Raw genomic sequence first — 20176 nt, forward strand, 5'->3', positions numbered from 1 at the left:
CCAGCGGGTTGGCAGAGGGAGGTAGAAGCTCAATGCTACACTGCTGACCCCAGAGAACGTTGAGGAACTCAAAAGGGATAACAAAGGTTGGAGGACCGTGAAACCTCTCTTTGAGTCTCCAGTTCAGTGGTGGGAAGCGATCAAGGAGAACATCAAGAGGTTCTTCATCCACAAAGGTGTTCAGAGGGCGAGAGAGAGACAGAGGGAAATGTCCCGACTCCAGAAAAGTATGCAAAATCTGCTCCGGCTGCAATCAATGGGGGTCGAGGTCAAGGAGGACCTCCAAGAGGTGAAGAGCCAGCAGGCCTCGTTCTTTGCCGCGGAGGCCTCCAAGATCATCTTCCGGTCCAGATTTCGCTCCATTGAGCAGGATGAGATGTGCTCGCATTACTTCTTCCAAAAGGTACACACAGAGAGCTCTGTTATCAGCAGCCTGAAGGAAGAGGATGGCTCAGTCACGTCTTCACAGTCCGACATACTAAGGATTAGCAAATACTTTAATGCTGGGCTGTATGACGCGAAGCCCACAGACAGCAGAGCCTCCCAGTCCTTCCTGTCATCTATCACAAAGGTCTTAGATAACAGCAGGAGGGAGAGACTCGACAAGCCACTAACTCTGGACACGCTGACAAAGGCCGTTGAGTCCTTCGAGACGAGTAAAACTCCCGGGAGCGACGGCTTACCGGTTGAGTTGTACTCGGCCCTGTGGAACTGGGTCGGCCCGGACCTGCTGGAAGTATACGAGAGTATGCTCCTGGCCGGCAGCATGTCAGAATCCATGAGGAAAGGCATCATCACCCTCATTTACAAGCGGAAGGGGGAGAGGGCAAAAATCAGAAATTGGCGGCCCATCTCACTGCTTAATGTTGATTACAAGATTCTGTCCAAAGTCATCACCAGTCGAGTCAAGTCTGCTCTGGAGTTGGTGATTCACCCTGATCAGACCTGTACTGTACCCGACAGGAAGATCTCTGATAGTCTCGCACTACCCAGGGATACGATCGCCTATGTATGGACAGGAGGGTGGACACCTGCCTCATCAGCCTGGACCAGGAGAAGGCTTTTGACAGGATATCGCACACCGACATGATGGACGTGCTTTCCAAAATGGGGTTTGGGGAGGGAATCTGCAATTGGATCCAACTGCTCTACACAAACATCAGTAGCGCAGTCTCAATCAACGGGTGGGAATCGGAAAGTTTCCCGATCAAATCTGGAGTCAGACAGGGCTGTCCTCTCTCCCCGGTCTTGTTTGTTTGCTGTATTGCACCCTTTGCTGAGTCTATTAGGAAGGATGCGAGCGTAAGAGGGGTGACAATCCCAGGCAGTGGAGGCACTCAGGTGAAAACCTCCCTGTACATGGATGACGTCGCCGTCTTCTGCTCGGATCCACTGTCCGTGCGCAGACTGATGAGTATCTGCGACCAGTTTGAACTGGCCTCGGGAGCCAAAGTTAACCATGGCAAGAGCAAGGCCATGTTCTTTGGGAACTGGGCTGACCGATCCTTTGTCCCCTTCACCGTCAGGTCAGACTACCTGAAGGTGCTGGGGATATGGTTCGGAAGGGAGGGGCAGCGATCTCTCTCCATTGTGGGTAAGAACCTGGTCATCAGGTGCGAGGCGCTCACTTTGTTGCTGTATGTGGTGCAGGTCTGGCCCATACCCCACTCCTGCGCTGTGGCGGTCACCCGAGCCATTTTCCGCTTCATCTGGAGATCTAAAATGGACCGGATCCGGAGGGACACGATGTTCAAATCTCTGGACAACGGTGGGAAAAATGTACCCAACGTGGCCCTCATCCTGATGACCACCTTCGTGTGCGGCTGCATCAAGCTGTGTGTAGATCTCCAGTACGCAAACTCCAAGTGTCACTACGTGCTGAGGTTCTATCTGTCCCCGGTGTTGCAAAGGATGGGCCTGGTCACATTGCCGCGGAACGCTCCATGCAGTTGGACCGTGCCGTACTGCCTATCCTTCGTGGAGCAGTTTCTGCGGGAAAACACCTTTGACCGCCGATCCATCAGGCAGTGGTCTGCACGGAATGTCCCCAAGGCCCTACGGGAAAAGGAGACGGGGGATCCTGTCGGATGGTTCCCTGAGCAGACCGTCAAAGTCATTTGGTGGAAGGCCTCATCACCAGAACTTTCAAGCAAGCACCAAGATGTAGCTTGGCTGGTGGTGAGAAGGGCCCTCCCCGTCAGATCCTTCCTGCACGCCTGAAGTCTCGTCCCCTCCGCGCAATTCCCCCCGCGGTGGCTGTGGTGGGGAAGAGATGATTGCCCACCTCCTCCTGGAATGTGTCTTTGCAAAGCAGGTGTGGAAGAGATGAAGTGGTTTTTGTTGAGGTTCATCCCTAGCAGCTCCGTAACACAGGAGTCTGTGCTCTGCGGGCTGTTCCCAGGGACGCACACCGAGACAAACATCAACTGCTGCTGGAGGACTATCAATTCGGTGAAAGACGCCCTTTGGTCTGCCCGAAACCTGCTGGTCTTGCAGCGCAAAGAGTTGTCCACGACCGAATGTTGCAGACTGGTACATTCCAAGGTCCAGCACTACGTGCTGAGGGACGCATTAAAGCTTGGGGCAGCTGCAGCAAAGGCTCAATGGGGAAAGACCACAGTGTAAGGTCCCCCCACCAAGCTGAACTGAGGGGCTGGCTCCATGGAAAACCCCTCGAACTGTTTTGGGAAATTTCCGTTTGCTGTAAAATGTACATGGCATGAAAAATGAAATGGAAGGGTTGTGAGACAACTCACTCCTGTATTGAAGGAAACTGACCTCCTTTGCACTATTTGTAATTTTTGACTTGGTGCTGTTTAGAACTGTTTTGTCATGTAATTTTTTACAGATTTTTATGAATAAAGTATATTTTGGAAATTAAAAAAAAGTTCAGGGAAGCCAGGGTCCACCATAAACTGAGCATGTGGGAGCAACAATCTCTCCATTGTGGGTAAGAACCTGGTCATCAGGTGCGAGGTGCTCACGTTGTTGCTGTACGTGGCGCAAGTCGCCCATTCTCCACTCCTGCGCTGTGGTGGTCACCCGAGCCATTTTCCGCTTTATCTGGAGGTCTAAAATGGACCAGGTCCGGAGGGACACGATGTTCTAACCTCTGGATAAGGGCGGGAAGAATGTATCCAACATCGCCCTCATCCTGATGACCACCTTCTTGTGCGGCTGCATCAAGCTGTGTGTAGACCCCCAGTATGCAAACTCCAAGTGTCACTACGTGCTGAGGTTCTATCTGTCCCCGTTGTTGTGAAGGATGGGCCTGGTCACATTGCCGCGGAACGCTCCATCCAGTTGGACCATGTCGTACCAACTATCCTATGTGGGAATGTTTCTGCGGGAAAACACCTTTGACCACCAATCCATCAGGCAGTGGTCTGCACAGAATGTCCTCAAGGCCCTTTGGGAAAAGGAGATGGTGGTTCCGGTCGGATGGTTCCCCAAGCAGACCGTCAAAGTCCTTTGACGGAATGCCTCATCACCAGAACTATCAAACAAGCACCAGGATGTAGCTTGGCTGCTGGTGAGAAGGGCCCTCCCCGTCAGATCCCTCTTGCACACCCGGAGTCTATCCCCCTCCACACGCTGCCCTTGAGGTGGCTGCAGTGGGGAAGAGACTCCTTCTGGAATGTGTATTTGCAAAGCATGTGTGGAAAAGCATTTGTCGAGGTTCATCCCAAGCAGCTCTGTAACACAGGAGTCTGTGCTCTGTGGGCTGATCCCAGGGACACACACTGAGATAAACATCAACTGCTGCTGGAGGACTATCAATTTGGTGAAAGACGCTCTTTGGTCTGTACGAAACTTGCTGGTCTTCCAGCGCAAAGAGTTGTCCACCACCGAGTGTTGCAAACTGGCACATTCCAAGGTCCAGGACTACAGGCTGAGGGATGCACTCAAGCTTGGGGCTGCCGTCACAAAGGCTCAATGGGGAAAGACCACAGTGTAAAGTCCTCCCACCATAGTGAACTGAGGGGCTGGACCCATGGGAAACCCCTCAGGCTGTATACACCAAATGTGGGTTTGCTGTAAAATGTACACGACATGAAAAAAGGAATGGAAGGGTTGTGTGACAACTCACTCCTGCTTTGAAGAAAACTGATTTCTTTTGCACCTTTTTTTTAGAATTAGAATTAGAACATTACAGCGCAGTACAGGCCCTTCGGCCCTCGATGTTGCGCCGACCTGTGAAACCATCTGACCTACACTATTCCATTTTCATCCATATGTCTATCCAATGACCACTTAAATGCCCTTAAAGTTGGCGAGTCTACTACTGTTGCAGGCAGGGCGTTCCACGCCCCTACTACTCTCTGAGTAAAGAAACTACCTCTAACATCTGTCCTATATCTATCACCCCTCAACTTAAAGCTATGTCCCCTCGTGTTTGCCATCACCATCCGAGGAAAAGGACTCTCACTATCCACCCTATCTAACCCTCTGATTATCTTATATGTCTCTATTAAGTCACCTCTCCTCCTCCTTCTCTCCAACGAAAACAACCTCAAGTCCCTCAGCCTTTCCTCGTAAGACCTTCCCTCCATACCAGGCAACATCCTAGTAAATCTCCTCTGCACCCTTTCCAAAGCTTCCACATCCTTCCTATAATGCGGTACAGTGGCGCAGTGGTTAGCACCGCAGCCTCACAGCTCCAGTGACCCGGGTTCGATTCCGGGTACTGCCTGTGTGGAGTTTGCAAGTTCTCCCTGTGTCTGCGTGGGTTTCCTCTGGGTGCTCCGGTTTCCTCCCACATGCCAAAGACTTGCAGGTTGATAGGTTAATTGGCCATTATAAATTTCCCCTAGTATAGGTAGGTGGTAGGGAAATATAGGGACAGGTGGGGATGTGGTAGGAATATGGGATTAGTGTAGGATTAGTATAAATGGGTGGTTGATGGTCGGCACAGACTCGGTGGGCCGAAGGGCCTGTTTCAGTGCTGTATCTCTAAACTAAACTAAACTAATGCGGTGACCAGAACTGCACGCAATACTCCAGGTGCAGTCTCACCAGAGTTTTGTACAGCTGCAGCATGACCTCGTGGCTCCGAAACCCGATCCCCCGACTAATAAAAGCTAACACATCATATGCCTTCTTAACAGCCCTATTAACCTGGGTAGCAATTTTCAGGGATTTATGTACCTGGACACCAAGATCTCTCTGTTCATCTACACTACCAAGAATCTTCCCATTAGCCCAGTACTCTGCATTCCTGTTACTCCTTCCAAAGTGAATCACCTCACACTTTTCCACATTAAACTCCATTTGCCATCTCTCAGCCCAGCTCTGCAGCCTATCTATGTCCCTCTGTACCCTACAACATCCTTCGGCACTATCCACAACTCCACCGACCTTCGTGTCACTCGCAAATTTACTAACCCACCCTTCTACACCCTCTTCCAGGTCATTTATAAAAATGACAAACAGCAGTGGCCCCAAAACAGATCCTTGCGGTACACCACTAGTAACTGAACTCCAGGATGAACATTTGCCATCAACCACCACCCTCTGTCTTCTTTCAGCTAGCCAATTTCTGATCCAAAGCTCTAAATCACCTTCAACCCCATACTTCCGTATTTTCTGCAATCGCCTACCGTGGGGAACCTTATCAAACGCCTTACTGAAATCCATATACACCACATCCACTGCTTTACCCTTATCTACCTGTTTGGTCACCTTCTCGAAAAACTCAATACGGTTTGTGAGGCACGACCTAACCTTCACAAAACCGTGCTGACTATCGCTAATGAACTTATTCTTTTCAAGATGATTATAAATCCTGTCTCTTATAACCTTTTCCAACATTTTACCCACAACCGAAGTAAGGCTCACAGGTCTATAATTACCAGGGCTGTCTCTACTCCCCTTCTTGAACAAGGGGACAACATTTGCTATCCTCCAGTCTTCCAGCACTATTCCTGTCGACAATGATGACATAAAGATCAAGGACAAAGGCTCTGCAATCTCCTCCCTAGCTTCCCAGAGAATCCTAGGATAAATCCCATCTGGCCCAGGGGACTTATCTATCTTCACACTTTCCAAAATTCCAAAATAACACCTCCTCCTTGTGAACCTCAATCCCATCTAGCCTAGTCGTCTGAATCTCAGTATTCTCCTCGACAACATTTTCTTTCTCTACTGTAAATACTGACGAAAAATATTCATTTAACGCTTCCCCTATCTCCTCTGATTCCACACACAACTTCCCACTACTATCCTTGATTGTCCCTCATCTGGGGCGGAATAGTGGCGCAGTGGTTAGCACCGCAGTCTCACAACTCCAGCGACCTGGGTTCAATTCCGGGTACTGCCTGTGTGGAGTTTGCAAGTTCTCCCTGTGTCTGCGTGGGTTTCCTCCGGGTGCTCCGGTTTCCTCCCACATGCCAAAGACTTGCAGGTTGATAGGTAAATTGGCCATTAGAAATTGCCCCTAGTATAGGTAGGTGGTAGGGAAAATATAGGGACAGGTGGGAATATGGGATTAGTGTAGGATTAGTATAAATGGGCGGTTGATGGTCGGCACAGACTCGGTGGGCTGAAGGGCCTGTTTCAGTGCTGTATCTCTAAACTAATCTAACTCTAGTCATTCTTTTATTCCTGATATACCTATAGAAAGCCTTAGGGTTTTCCTTGATCCTATCCGCCAATGACTTCTCGTGTCCTCTCCTTGTTCTTCTTAGCTCTCCCTTTAGATCCTTCCTGGCTAGCTTGTAACTCTCAAGCGCCCTAACTGAGCCTTCACGTCTCATCCTAACATAAGCCTTCTTCTTCCTTTTGACAAGCGCTTCAACTTCTTTAGTAAACCATGGCTCCCTCGCTCGACAACTTCCTCCTTCCCTGACAGGTACATACTTATCAAGGACACTCAGTAGCTGCTCCTTGAATAAGCTCCACATTTCGATTGTTCCCATCCCCTGCAGTTTCCTTCCCCATCCTACGCATCCTAAATCTTGCCTAATCGCATCATAATTTCCTTTCCCCCAGCTATAATTCTTGCCCTGCGGTATATACCTGTCCCTGCCCATCGCTAAGGTAAACCTAACCGAATTGTGATCACTATCACCAAAGTGCTCACCTACATTTAAATCTAACACCTGGCCGGGTTCATTACCCAGTACCAAATCCAATGTGGCATCGCCCCTGGTTGGCCTGTCTACATACTGTGTCAGAAAACCCTCCTGCACACACTGGACAAAAACAGACCCATCTAAAGTACTCGAACTATAGTATTTCCAGTCAATATTTGGAAAGTTAAAGTCCCCCATAACAACTACCCTGTTACTCTCGCCCCTGTCGAGAATCATCTTCGCTATCCTTTCCTCTACATCTCTGGAATGTCAACTTGGTGCTGTTTTGAACTGTTTTGTCATGCATTTTTTTTTACAGATTTTTATGAATAAAGCATATTTTTGGGGGGAGAAAAAGTTCAGAAAAGGTTCACTAGGCTGATTCCTCGGATGAGGGGTTTGTCTTATGAGGAAAGGTTGAGCAGGTTGGGCCTGTACTCATTGGAGTTTAGAAGAATGAGAGGTGATCTTATTGAAACATATCAGATCCGGAGGGGGCTCGACAGGCTAGATGCTGAGAGGATGTTTCCTCTCATGGGGGAATGTAGAAATAGGGCACACAGTTTCAAATTAAGGTGATTCCAATTGAAGATGGTGATGAGGAGGAATTTCTTCTCTCAGTAGGTCATTAGCGTTTGGAATTCTCTTTCCCAGCGAGCAGTGGAGGCTGGGTCAATAAATATATTCAAGGCTGAGTTCGACAGATTTTTGATTGCAAGGGAGCCAAGGGTTATGAGGGGGCAGGAAAGTGAAGTTAAGACCACGATCAGATCAGCCATGATTTTATTGAATGGCGGAGTAGGATCAAGGGGCTGAATGGCCTACTGCTGTTCCTACTTCTTATGTTCTTATACCCACACAGACAGTCCTTTTTCACAGCTACTCTAAAACGAATGATATTTTAATGATTCTTGCACACAATCCTCTCCGACTGAAACATACTTCATTCACCTGACTTCATTCTCCAAATCTAGATCCAGTACCATCTCCTTCCCCATTGGATGGAAATATACTGATTCAGAAAGTTCTCTTACACACATTCCAGGAATTCTTCTCCCTCTTTGCCCTTCACACAGTTATTTTCCCAGCCTGTATTCGGATAATTGAAATCCCCATTAGCATTACTCAGAGGTTCTTGCATCTTTCGACAATTTGCCTACAAATTTGCTCCTCTATCCACTTCCTACTATTTAGTGGCCTGGATATACACTGAGCAGTGGAATAACTCCTCTGTTGATGCATTATTCTAAACAAATAGATTCTACCTTTCAACCCTCAAGTACATTTTCTCTTCCTAGTGCTGTAACAGTATCTTTGATCAATACAGCTGCACCCACACAATCCTCTGCCTATTTTTCTTCTCTATCTTTCTTGAATACATCGCAGTGAGGAATATTAAGTTCCCATTCCTCCCCTTGTTTGATCCATGTCTCCGTTATTGCCACTGGATCACAATCCCATGTGACTGCTTGTACCTGCAGCTCACCAATCCTATTTACCATGCTGCAAGTATTTACAAACATGCACTCTAAACCTATCTCAGTCTGACTTGCATTTGTCTCTTGTTTGAGGCTTGTGTTTCTGAACTATTCTTTATTCTAATGCTGTTTGTTTCTCTCAGTCCTCGGTGCACCTTGTATCTATTCTTTAATGCTTCATCCTTGTGCCTCTCCCCCAGCCAAATTAGTATAAATCCTTTCACAAAGCATTAATTAAAGTGACTGCGAGGACATTTGTCCTGTCCATCTTGTGCAGGTCACATCAACACCAGACGTGGTGACAATGTTCCTGGAAGCTGTAGCCCTGCCTCATCCACCATTTCTCCAGCCATGCATTAACCTGTATTATCCTACTATTCCTATACTCACTAATACACATGGGAGTAATCCAAATATTATAACCTTTGTGGTCTTGCTCTTTAACTTCCTTCCCAGCTCCTAAAACTCTAATTCTAGGATCTCAACCCTTTTCTTACCCATGTCATTGGTTCCAAAATAGACCACGACTTCTGACTGTTCTTCTTCCCCATTGAACATATTTTGAAGCCTGAAAACTGGTTTCAGAATCTCACACTTGGTCCCATTGCCAAGCGGCTGGGGGTGGGTGGAGGGGGGGAGGGGGGAGGCTGCACCGAGGTCCCCCCACTGCTGGTAATATGCGGCGGGCCTTTCCCGAAGTCGGGGGTCGAGGCGGGCCTCTTCCCGCAGAATTTTATGGCCCCCTCCTGCCGTGACCCATGACATCGAGAGGCTGGTAAAATTCAGCCCAATATGTTCAGCTGCAATGGCGGTTCATGCTGCCCTCTTCTGGTCATTGGCTGACTTACATGCAAAGTTTCCATAAAATGAATGTCATGTGGCTATATTGCCAGGACAGGGGAGTATCATTTTGAGATGTTTTTAGGAAAAAGCAGCGCACTTAGACTAATTGGAGAACACTGCCAAATATACAGCACTGGCACGATGGGCCAAATGGTCTCTTTGTTCACTATTCTATGATTCTATGAACATTTCCCTTCCTAATTTCACATTTTCTACAACTGCAGCATTTGGCTTTGGAAAGCTCTGGTGTGTAGACTTTTCCTAGAACTGCAAATAGTACCTTGTGACAATATAAACTGTCAGTGTGTGTATGTGGGTATCACATTTATATACGAAATGAGTGCTGAAGTTATGACGGTATCAGTTGTAAATGTATTTTCATTATGTTTCTAATCTACATCATGTTATACATGTCTGTGATTGAAACTGTGATCCTGTAAATGATGAGTTTTATTGATCATTCATTAGATATGGACATCGTTTACAAGGCCAACATTTACTGCCCATCCCGACTTGCCCTTGAGCTGCTGCTGCTGAACCGGCTTCCTGAACAGCTGCAGCCCATGTGGATTTGCAGTTTTTCTTGTTGTTGTTCATTTGAAACAGATGAACGGTATGCTCAGGCATTTCAGAGAGCAGTAAAAAGTTAACTACATTGCTGTGAGTTTGAAGTCACACATGGGCCAGACCAGGTGAGGACAGCAGATTTCCTGTCCTGACAACATCAGTGAACCAATAATCCAGTTGTTTCATTGTCACCATTACTGGTACAAGCTATTTATTGCTGATTTATTTCATTAACTGAACTTAAATTCTGCAAATGTGGTGATAGGACTTGAAATCACTGTCACCAAATTATTACTGGGATTTGAAATCACTGTCACCAGATTATTGCTGGGATTTGAAATCACTGTCACCAGATTATTAGTCCAGGCCTCTGGATTACTAGTACAGTAAATATTACCACTATTTTACTGTAGCCGGGGGTGCATCAATGGGCTCATTATGAATAAATGTGTGTGTCTGTATGTGTGGTTTTGGAATATATTTGTGTGTATCATTGTGTATAAATGTACTTAGGTGTTATTAATAAATAAGACAGAAATAAATAAACAGATAATTTTTTTGAATAAGACAATTCAACCTGAATAAATAATACAAATTCATGCAAGTAAGCATGTAAGCAGTATTTAACAAAAGAAATCAAAAATGTTCGTCTTTAACATGGATAAAAGGAAGAGCAAATGTAACAGGGCTTTAAGATGATAAACTCATCGAATCAGTGACTGGTTACAGCACAGAAGGAGGCCATTCAGCCCATCGTGTCAATGCCAGCTCTCTGCAAGAGCAACTCACCTAGTCTCAATCCCCTGCCTTTTCTCCATTGCCCTGCAAATTTTTCTCCTCAGATAATTATCCAATTCTCTTTTGAAGGCCTCGATTGAACCTGCCTCCACCGCACTCTCAGGCAGTGCCTTCCAGATCCTAACTACTCGCTGCTTAAAATAGTTTTTCCTCATGTTGCCATTGATTCTTTAGTCAATCATCTTAAATCAGTGTCCTCTGGTTGTCGATCCTTCCAGCAATGGGAACAGTTTCTCCCTATCTACTCTGTACAGACACAAGAACACAAGAACATCAGTAGTATGAGAAATGGTCCATTTTCCTGCTGATATTTCTATTGCCTCACCTCAATAAAAACAATAACAATCATCTCCTTGGGTTTCATGGTTTATTGAATGAATTTGCAGTCCTGACACAGTGTGAATCCACAGAAGTCATCGATAAGGTCCATCTACTGCCTCGTGACATGGTGTAGCTGGCTCTATTCTGTCAATGGAAGTAATTCGCATTGGCATTACATACTATATTGCTTGCTTGCTAGCTAATGCATTTGTGCTGCTCTCCATTGATGTTTGTATGCTACTTTATTTACAGGGAGAAATATGTTTTAAATCAGACTGTGTTTTGAAGGCATCAGATTGGCTATACAATTTATATACAGATTAATTGCCTCCATGTCTGTGGCTGAGTCAATAATTTTGTCAAATGTCCATGGTGCAACATCAACATGTCAGTGCCTATCCCTGCACAGATAAGAGGGGCTCCCTCTTCATTTAGGGTAGGAGGGAGGGGGAATGGCTTTCCCAGAAGACATAAATCTCAAAGAACACATCCATTCGGAGTTTTGACTGAACTGAACTGCACAGAATGTTGTGAGATAACAATCCAGTTCCTTTTCCCACTCTCTTGGGGCTTGAGGAAAAAATGTTCTTTAAAACAAAGAAAGAAATGCACTGGACACATTCAACTGGAGAAACTGGATCAAAATTCTTTGCCGCTGTTTGTTGTTCCACCTCCCCTAAAGGTTTAATGGGTGTATGTGGCGTGGCAATGGAATGATGGAAACTCGGAAACCCCAAGGTAGATTTGCCCAGATTTGTGCTGAGCTGATGTACCACATTTAGTCTCAGTGTCCTTAGTTTAAGAATGGGAAAACGTAGCCAGGATTCCTCCTCCTAATAGCAATTCAGTGACTTGATGTCAATTACACAGGGATGGACCTGAGGCAAGGGAGAGATTAAGCTCAACTTGTGATTAAGCTCCAAGCAGCCTGTCAACAATGGCTCTCTCAGCTCACACATGAAGAATGTTCTAGAGGGCTGACCGAACCCATGGATCATAATCCCAGTGAGGACTCAACAACCAGAGGAGGAGAAAAAGTTAAAAAAAACAATGATTGGATAAAATAATTGAAATGCTATTTGTAAAGTTATATATAATGCAATAGTTGATGCTGCAACAAAACAACATGATGTGGGTTTGAACCCGTAAGTGCCCAGCAGTAATATTCTCCATCTACAGACTAGGAGGCTCCTCAGTGAAAGTGAAATTGGAGTGTCAGCCTAGGACATGAAGGCTAGTGCCAGTTATTTTAGCAAACCAAGACACACAGGTTCAACTGGTAGAAAGCAAAATTAGGACTGATGTCAGGTGTTCCGTACACAAATAGTGATCGCCATGTGGAAAAGACTTCCAGATAGGGCAGTGAAGATAAAAAAGCTTGGCAACATTGAAGAAACAGTTGGAGAGTGTGGGAGTGAGGGATGCAGTTCTTTCTGCATCAATGAGCTGGCTGCGAGGTTTGCTAGTGTCACTCGGGAGGGTTTACACTAGTGTGGCATGGGGGTGGGAACCAGAGCAGTAGGACAGCAAGTGAAATAAATGAAGAGGAACTAGTATATAAGGCCAGGAAGGCTAAGAGGAAGAGCAGGCAGGGAGATGTTGCGGAGAACAGCGGGACTGGTGGTCTGAAGTGCATTTGTTTCAATGCCAGAAGTATAACAGAAGGCAGATGAACTTAGAGCTTGGATTAGTACTTGGAACGATGATGTTGTTGCTTTTACAGAGACTTGGTTGAGGGAAGGACAGGATTGGCAGCTAAATGTTCCAGGATTTAGAAGCTTCAGGCGGGATAGAGGGGGATGTAAAAGGGGTGGGGGAGTTGCATTACATTAAGGAGAATATCACAGCTGTACTGCGGGAGGACACCTCGGAGGGGTCATGCAGCGAGGCAATATGGGTGGAGCTCAGGAATAGGAAGGGTGCAGTCACGATGTTGGGGGTTTACGACAGGCCTCCCAACAGCCAGCAGATATGTAGACAGATTTTGGAAAGATGTAAAGGTAACAGGGTTGTCGTGGTGGGTGATTTTAACTTCCCCTATATTGACTGGGACTCACTTAGTGCTAGGGGTTTGGATGGGGCAGAATTTGTAAGGAGCATCCAGGAGGGCTTCTTGAAACAATATGTAGATAGTCCAACTAGGGATGGGACCGTACTGGACCTGGTATTGGGGAATGAGCCCGGCCAGGTGATCAAAGTTTCAGTAGGGGCGCATTTCGGGAACAGTGACCATAATTCCATAAGTTTTAAGGTACTTATGGATAAGAATAAGAGTAGTCCTCGGGTGAAGGTGCTAAATTGAGGGAAGGCTAATTATAACAATATTAGGCAAGAACTGAAGAATTTAGATTGGGGGCGGCTGTTTGAGGGTAAATCAACATCTGACATGTGGGAGTCTTTCAAACGTCAGTTGATTAGAATCCAGGACCAGCATGTTCCTGTGAGGAAGAAGGATAAGTTTGGCAAGTTTCGGGAACCTTGGATAACACGGGATATTGTGAGCCTCGTCAAAAAGAAAAAGGAAGCATTTGTAAGGGCTGGAAGGCAAGGAACAGACGAATCCCTTGAGGAATATAAATGCAGTAGGAAGGAACTTAAGCAAGGAGTCAGGAGGGCTAAAAGGGGTTATGAGAAGTCATTGGCAAACAGGATTAAGGAAAATCCCAAGGCTTTTTACACGTATATAAAGAGCAAGAGGGTAACCAGGGAAAGGGTTGGCCCATTCAAGGACAGAGAAGGGAATCTATGTGTGGAGCCAGAGGAAATGGGCGAGGTACTAAATGGGTACTTTGCATCAGTATTCACCAAGGAGAAGGACTTGGTGGATGATGAGCCTAGGAAAGGGAGTGTAGATAGTCTCAGTCATCTCATTATCAAAAAGGAGGAGGTGTTGGGTGTCTTGCAAAGCATTAAGGTAGATAAATCCCCAGGGCCTGATGGGATCTATCCCAGAATACTGAGGGAGGCAAGGGAAGAAATTGCTGGGGCCTTGACAGAAATCTTTGCATCCTCATTGGCTACAGGTGAGGTCCCAGAGGACTGGAGAATAGCCAATGTTGTTCCTTTGTTTAAGAAGGGTAGCAAGGATAATCCAGGAAATTATAGGCCGGTGAGCCTTATGTCAGTGGTAGGGAAATTATTAGAGAGGATTCTTCGGGACAGATTTATTCCCATTTTGAAACAAACGAACTTATTAGCGAGAGGCAGCATGGTTTTGTGAAGGGGCGGCCGTGTCTCACTAATTTGATTGAGTTTTTTGAGGAAGTGACAAAGATGATTGATGAAGGAAGGGCAGTGGATGTTATTTATATGGACTTCAGTAAAGCCTTTGACAAGGTCCCTCATGGCAGACAGATACAACAGGTGAAGTCACACGGGATCAGAGGGGAGCTGGCAAGATGGATACAGAACTGGCTCGGTCATAGAAGACAGACGGTAGCAGTGGAAGGGTGCTTTTCTGAATGAAGGGCTGTGACTAGTGGTGTTCCGCAGGGATCAGTGCTGGGACCTTTGCTGTTTGCAGTATATATAAATGATTTGGAGGAAAATGTAGCTGGTCTGATTAGTAAGTTTGCGGACGACACAAAGATTGGTGGAGCTGCGGACAGTGATGAGGATTGTCAGAGGATACAGCAGGATATAGATCGGTTGGAGACTTGGGCGGAGAAAATGCAGATGGAGTTTAATTCAGACAAATGTGAGGTAATGCATTTTGGAAGGTCTAATGCAGGTGGGAAGTATACAGTAAATGGCAGAACCCTTAGGAGTATTGACAGGCAGAGAGATCTGGGCGTACAGGTCAACAGGTCACTGAAAGTGGCAACGCAAGTGGATAAGGTAGTCAAGAAGGCATATGGCATGCTTGCCTTCATCGGTTGGGGCATAGAGTACAAAAATAGGCAAGTCATGCTGCAGCTGTACAGAACTTTAGTTAGGCCACAGAATATTGCATGCAATTCTGGTCACCACACTACCAGAAGGATGTGGAGGCTTTGGAGAGGGTACAGAAGAGGTTTATCAGGATGTTGCCTGGTCTGGAGGGCATTAGCTATGAGGAGAGGTTGGATAAACTCGGATTGTTTTCACTGGAACGACGGAGGTGGAGGGGCGACATGATAGAGGTTTACAAAGTTATAAACGGCATGGACAGAGTGGATAGTCAGAAGCTTTTTCCCAGGGTGGAAGAGTCAGTTACTAGGGGACATAGGTTTAAGATGAGAGGGGCAAAGTTTAGAGGGGATGTGCGAGGGTGGTGAGTGCCTGGAACTTGCTGCCAGGGGAGGTGGTGGAAGCAGGTACCATCGAGACGTTTAAGAGGCATCTTGACAAATACATGAATAGGATGGGAATAGAGGGATATGGGCCCCGGAAGTGCAGAAGGTTTTAGTTTAGCCAGGCATCAAGATCGGCGCAGGCTTGGAGGGCCGAATGGCCTGTTCCTGTGCTGTACTGTTCTTTGTTCTTTGTTCCTGTGAATAGGCCAGATGGCATTCCTCAGAATCCCAATGTTTATAACCTGTAAGGCTGAATAGCTACATGTCTGGGGATATGTTATCTGTTTGCTTTGTAGTCTGAGTGAAGTGGCTTGCATTGGCAAAACAACCAATGGAAAAGAGATAACTCACCTACATGAGACTCCCTCTCATGCAGAGTGACAAGGTTACGATAAGCACGGTGAGGACACAGAACTGTGAGCTCAAGGTACAGCTAACAGATCTCCAAAATAGATTTGTCAAACCTGTATGTATTTTACATCACCTCTTTGTAAAACCCTAGATCTTATTCACAAATGTGTTGCTGAATCTATTTCACTAATCCTCACATCAACTGGAGCCATTATGAAGTCCTTGTGGTCAAAATCCTGAAGTTCCCTCTTCCATTTTGGGTGTATTTAGACTGCATTTTCGATCAGTGTGAAGTGGTTTCAGCTTTGCACTGACACTTTTATTGTGTTCATTCAGAGGTAATGTAAGATCCATCTTCGAAAAGGGTGACAGAACTAAGCCGAATAATTGCAGCCCAGTTAATTTAACATCTATGTTAGTTGAGTGAGTATGTTCAAGACTGAGATTGGTAGAGTGTTGGACACGAATGGAAACAAGGGAAATGGGGATAGGGTGGGAAATGGATTGAGGTAGAAGATCAACCATGATCTTATTGGATGGTGGAGAGGCTCGAGGGGCCGTACAATCTACACCCGCTCCTATTTCTTATTTTCTAGGTCAATGTTTAGAATCTTTAAAGATAAAATTACTAAATATCCAAGTGAGAAAATAATTAGAAGCAGAAACACTGGTTTCATAAAGGAAAATCGTGCTCGACAAAACCCAATAGAGTTCTTTTGAAGTGACAGATAATGGTGGCCGTGTGTACAGGGACATTCGGAATGCCTTGGAAAAGTTAGTAGAGAGGAGACCATTGGAGAAGATTAACACTTTTGGAATTAGGGGAAGGGGATGAAATGGGATTAAAAACTGGTTCTGAGGGAGGGGAGAGTAGGAGTTAAGGGCAGTTTCTCCGTGGGGATGGAAGTGGGGAGCAGTGCCCCACACGGTTCTGTTCTAGTGCTGCTAATTTGTAGTGTGTAAGGTCACTTGTGCACTTGGCGAGGAGTGAATTATGGTGCGGGGCATGGGGAAGGTGCAAAAAGGCCATCTTTAAGAAAAGGAGTCTGGCCTCAAAGGTCGGGGCAGAAACACTTGTGACACCATGCAGTCACATTGACTACCTCGTATGCATGGGTTTGGCCTGTGTTGACAGCCTGAGCAATAAGGGAATAATTTTTTTCTACAGAATGTAACATTTGTTTCGATTTAGGTTGAGTTGAAGAATGACGGATTTTATACAATTGAGAAACTGCTTGTTTGTCTTATGGATTTTGTTGAACCCAGACTGAGCCAGAACACTTCAATAACCTGAAACATTCTCAGCACAGTAACTTTTTATTCATGTGATTGTGTTTTTTACTCCCCAGATCTAGAAGACAGCAGCTTGACAGATGATATTGAGTCTTCAAGCACTTCACTGAGCTGCTGTGCTTCCAGCAGAGGCTCTGCAGCAAGAGCAGGCTTGCCTTCCGAAGACTGCACTACTAAACAGACCATACAACTTACCGAAGAAATCCAGAACCCACAAGTCAAACAGAACTCATCCCTGACCTTTTGTAAATGTATTCACTTTCTCTACAAGCATGAAAAAACATGAGATAATCAAGATTAGAGCCGTCCGACAATCTGATCCATTCAAGCACGGGGAATAAGATTTTTTGGGGAGTGGGAGATGTTTGTAAATAGTTAAGGATCTAAAGGCTAAATGTGTTGATGAGCAACATTGTGGTCGAACGCGAGGAATTTTGAGACCAGAGAAGCATTGGTTCTACAAAACACCAGCGTTAATCTAGCATGACCTCTAATAATGCCTCATCAAAAAGATGACTATAATTCATAACCGAGTTCCTTTAACTTCTGTAAACAGCTGCTTTGAAACTGTTTACAAACATAATCACTTATATTGTGGATTTTTAAAAACCCAGTGTAATAAGTTCCTCTCCTTCCCAGAGATTTAAGTTATTATAATTCTCAAATGACATTAATCGGATTGTCCCAATCAGTAGCCATTTGACCTGTCTGCTTTTGTAGACTAATTACACTCTATCCTCAAGGCTCAATGGGAACTCAGTGCATTTGTGTAAAAACCAGACAGGGAATTGTGAAAATAAACTAAATCTGTGTTTTTTAAGCTGCTGAAAACAAATTGCACGTTTTAATTTAGAAATGCATTTTGTCAAGTTCTCCCAATGGTCTAGTGGTAAAGGCACTGCCGTTCACCTGACATTCAACCATATGAACCAGAGGATCTCAGGCTTGATTCCCACTCTTGATTGAGTTAGCTAATTTCAACTAGAGACACTGTCGGGGCTGCTGCAGTTACCTCAGTCACCACTTGAACCATGTAGGTTTGGTGCTCCGAAGTCGGAGAAGATAAAGGGGGTGCAGAAGGGAACGGTGGCCTCATTCCCTGTCTCTGTTCAAGTTTTGGAGCTGGGAGATCCACCAAACACCACCAGGTTTCATCAATTTCTGTCTCCGCTGGGCAAGCTAATATTGTCACTTGCTGTCCTTCCATCCTCTTCGCAACCACTCACAATCACTCTGGTGAGCAGATTGTTGAGGTATTTGCTGTTTGCTTCTCTCATTGCAGTGTGTCAGGGGCCTGGAGAACATGACCTTTGGAGATGTTGGATGGTTTTGGAGGGTGCTGGACTCAATCATTAACCTGTTGAGGAATAAGCAGAACAAAGAGATGCTAATGCTTGAGGTGCTGTCATACATGATTCAGTTGAGAGAAAATACTAATCCACCCTTTGTCGATACATTCCGCAGCAGAATTCAGTCACTCTTTGAGGGAAGGTGTGAGAAAGTACAGGTGGAAATGTTCCAATGTGTTGGGAAACTTGACCAAGTGGAATCTGAGGGTGAAGATCTTTCTTCTACCAACAGGTCCATTCCAAACTGGTTCACTTATTGTTGCACTTGGATGGAAAGAGTGAGGAGATCATCAGATCTTGTAGGTCAACACTGTGGATGATCTTGCCACTTACTGGATCTGCCGAGGCTTCCTCATAGATATCTAGAGGAGCCCAATGGGAGTTACATGGACTTCCTCAGATACCTATCACAGCAGTTAGTTTAAGATGCTTCGAAACCTGTGGAGCTTTTATCACTTCTCCAAGGAAGACAGTCACAGTGACTGCCTGACAGTGTTGGATCTTAAGGATGTGAGAAGCCAGCTGCTCCACAATACCAGGCAGACTGGGACCAGCATATTCCACCATTGCTCTGGCAGCAGAACAACCCCCTTGTTGAATTTGCAGAGGTTCATCATCTGTTCCCATCCTCCATTTCTTTCCATGTATTCAGCTCCGTCTCTATAATTGTCTGATTCAAAGGGATCTTTAGTGTCTCCACACTATTGACACACAAATCCCTACTTATAGATGTTTGAAATTTAGCTGTGAATTCTCTCTGCTGTGATTCACTCTCAGAAACAAAACCATTGATCAGAGAAAGATCAATTCCTATACCATGGATTGTGAGTTATTCTTCAATAATGAGCAGGAGCAGCTCCGAGAACACGCGTGACCTTTTCAACTTTACTCCTGCAGCAGCTGGAACGTGTCTGACCCGCCCGGTGGGTTACCTGGTGGACGAGCTGTGTAATGAACTGCTGCTGTCCCCCACCAGAATGAAACCTAAAGACACAGACCTCGATCCTCCTCCACCTCCTCCTCTTCAGAACAACAAACTGATCATTCTTTCAACATGACCTACACATTTGTAAATGTATGGATTGTAATTAAATAAATATTCTGTTGTGTTATTGTAACTATTGGTGAATCTTCAAACCCATTCAGGGAGGCAGTATTCCTGACACAGAGCAGCAGTGAGCAGGAGGAACTGGGGATAACATTGAGGAGAAATCTGTCTCTCCCCCGGGAGTGACAGAAGCAGGAGGTCTCAGCTGAGGATTCCAAGAGCAAGATCTCCGAGGCCTCGGCTGGTAAAGATCAATGATTGATGAGCATTGGTCTCACACACAGGCTGTGGAGACAGTCTCTTCTCTCCTGGTGCAGATGACGGGACAATTGGAGGAGTCCAGAACTCACACCGACAACACAATGAGGGAGGCAACACATGAAGTGAGGAAGACCCTGGGCACTGGCCGTCCGGGAGATCAATGTAGCTGCCAACCAGACATTAGGAGGAGGGTAGAAGAGCTCTGGTCACTTCTACAGTGACAACAGTTACTGCTTCCATAGCTGGCATTCTGACAACGTAGCCTTGACTGCTCAGAAACTGCAGTTTCATCATCATTGCCATAACTCCTGGTAAATCCCTGATCCAGAATTAGCCCACTGTGTGTTCACATTTAGCCATTTCTCTCCCGTCGCTCCAGTCATTTGATTCTGGTGGGTGCACTGTCACAAAATGATCAGAGTTACAGAGGCTCAGAGAGGGAAATCATGGCAGAAATCCCAGTGGTCACTTCTGATGTGGAGTTTTGCTGAGGGGCCGTGTCCCACTTCACTTGCCAGAC

At 45.8% G+C, this 20176-nt stretch overlaps 1 long non-coding RNA gene across 1 annotated transcript in view; it reads left to right on the top strand.

Moving 5' to 3' along the window:
• Positions 1 to 17930, top strand: part of LOC137350449 (uncharacterized) — a 45132-nt gene extending 27202 nt beyond the window's left edge. Inside the window, exon 3 of the long non-coding RNA XR_010969424.1 lies at positions 17055 to 17930. This is a non-coding gene — a long non-coding RNA (uncharacterized lncRNA). The remainder of the gene's footprint in view (positions 1 to 17054) is intronic.
• Positions 17931 to 20176: the final 2246 nt, after the last annotated feature.

This window comes from Heterodontus francisci, chromosome 35, assembly GCF_036365525.1.
Source record: "Heterodontus francisci isolate sHetFra1 chromosome 35, sHetFra1.hap1, whole genome shotgun sequence".
Lineage (NCBI taxonomy): Eukaryota > Metazoa > Chordata > Chondrichthyes > Heterodontiformes > Heterodontidae > Heterodontus > Heterodontus francisci.